The sequence below is a fragment of the Oncorhynchus gorbuscha genome, linkage group LG15 (assembly GCF_021184085.1).
Source record: "Oncorhynchus gorbuscha isolate QuinsamMale2020 ecotype Even-year linkage group LG15, OgorEven_v1.0, whole genome shotgun sequence".
Lineage (NCBI taxonomy): Eukaryota > Metazoa > Chordata > Actinopteri > Salmoniformes > Salmonidae > Oncorhynchus > Oncorhynchus gorbuscha.
Genome location: NC_060187.1, coordinates 4,981,014 through 4,983,513, shown reverse-complemented (window position 1 = coordinate 4,983,513; position 2,500 = coordinate 4,981,014). Strand labels below are relative to the sequence as shown.

At 43.2% G+C, this 2,500-nt stretch overlaps 1 protein-coding gene across 9 annotated transcripts in view; it reads left to right on the top strand.

Moving 5' to 3' along the window:
* Positions 1 to 2,500, top strand: part of kif1aa (kinesin family member 1Aa) — a 192,561-nt gene that overhangs the window by 5,470 nt on the left and 184,591 nt on the right. The gene's annotated exons all lie outside the window — the stretch shown is intronic.

Here is a 2,500-nt window from a genome sequence, read left to right as displayed (position 1 = left end):
ATGACACAACACCCCATAATGACACAACACCCCATAATGACTCACTACCCCATAATGACTCACTACCCCATAATGACTCACTACCTCATAATGACTCAACACCCCATAATGACTCACTACCCCATAATGACTCAATACCCCAAAATGACACAACACCCCATAATGACTCACTACCCCATAATGACTCACTACCCCATAATGACTCAATACCCCAAAATGACACAACACCCCATAATGACTCAACACCCCATAATGACTCAACATCCCGTAATGACTCACTACCCCGTAATGACTCAACACCCCATAATGACACACTACCCCATAATGACTCAACACCCCATAATGACTCACTACCCCATAATGACTAACTACCCCATAATGACTCACTACCCCATAATGACTCACTACCCCATAATGACTCAACACCCCATAATGACTCAACACCCCATAATGACTCACTACCCCATAATGACTCAATACCCCAAAATGACACAACACCCCATAATGACACAACATCCCATAATGACTCACTACCCCATAATGACTCACTACCCCATAATGACTCACTACCCCATAATGACTCACTACCTCATAATGACTCAACACCCCATAATGACTCACTACCCCATAATGACTCACTACCTCATAATGACTCAATACCCCAAAATGACACAACACCCCATAATGACTCAACACCCCATAATGACTCACTACCCCATAATGGCTCACTACCCCATAATGACTCAATACCCCATAATGACACACTACCCCATAATGACTCAACACCCCATAATGACTCACTACCCCATAATGACTCAATACCCCATAATGACTCACTACCCCATAATGACTCACACCCCATAATGACTCACTACCCCATAATGACTCACTACCCCATAATGACTCACTACCCCATAATGACTCACTACCCCATAATGACTCAACACCCCATAATGACTCAACACCCCATAATGACTCACTACCCCATAATGACTCAATACCCCAAAATGACACAACACCCCATAATGACTCAATACCCCATAATGACTCACTACCCCATAATGACTCACTACCCCATAATGACTCACTACCCCATAATGACTCAACACCCCATAATGACTCACTACCCCATAATGACTCACTACCTCATAATGACTCAATACCCCATAATGACACAACACCCCATAATGACTCAACACCCCATAATGACTCACTACCCCATAATGACTCACTACCCCATAATGACCCCATAATGACAACACCCCATAATGACTCAACACCCCATAATGACTCACTACCCCATAATGACTCACTACCCCATAATGACTCACTACCCCATAATGACTCACTACCCCATAATGACTCAACACCCCATAATAAGCTTTCCTTAATTTTGGTGGTCAGGTATTCTGTCACCGTATAATCTCTGTTTAGGGCCAAATAGCATTCGAGTTTGCTCAGTTTTTTTGTTAATTCTTTTCAATGTGTCAAATCTTTTGGATTTCTCATGATTTAGTTGGGTCTACTTGTGTTGCTGTCCTGGGGCTCTGTGGGGTGTGTTTGTGTTTGTAAACAGAGCCCCATGACTCTTCTCCGGGTTCATCTCTCAGTAGGTGATGGCTTTGTTATGGAAGGTTTGTGAATCGCTTCCTTTTAGGTGGTTGTAGAATTTAACGTCTCTTTTCTGGATTTTGATAATTAGCGGGTATCGCCCCTAATTCTGTCTGCGTGCATTATTTGAGGTTTTACGTTTTATTAGCATGGGAAACATATGTTTACACACACTCTCTCTCTCTCTCTCTCTGCGCTCTCGTACAATTCAGTGGTCATCTCCCTTAAATAAGATTATAGATTTGAGAGTGCTCGATGACTCTCGGAGGAGTAGGTTGCCATAGTGATATGGACGGACAGAGCAGAGGGAGGGAGTCTACATCTTTAGTGATCAAGGATCTTAGCTACTGTAGCTGAACTAATGTAATTAATGAGCTTTATCCTTCCAGGAGAATCACTATACCTCCTTCCTGTTAATGGAAACGCAGCAGAAGGGCTCTGCGATCTGACATGCGGGCCAAATGGCACCCTATTGCCTTTATAGTGCACTACTTTTGATTAGACACCCCTATGGGGCCCTGGTCTAAAGTAGTGCACTACATAGGGAATAGGGTGCCATTTGGGATGCAGCACCCTGGCGTAATAGTGGTGCAAAGTCACGCAAGGTGAACATGAAACACTGTGGAGCTACAGTATAATGTTTACGACAAGGTCACACCATGGAGCTACGGTATAATGTTTACGACAAGGTCACACCATGGAGCTACAGTATAATGTTTACGACAAGGTCACACCATGGAGCTACAGTATAATGTTTACGACAAGGTCACACCATGGAGCTACAGTATAATGTTTACAGTATAATGTTTACGACACACCATGGAGCTAATATAATGTTTACGACAAGGTCACACCATGGAGCTACAGTATAATGTTTACTCACACCATG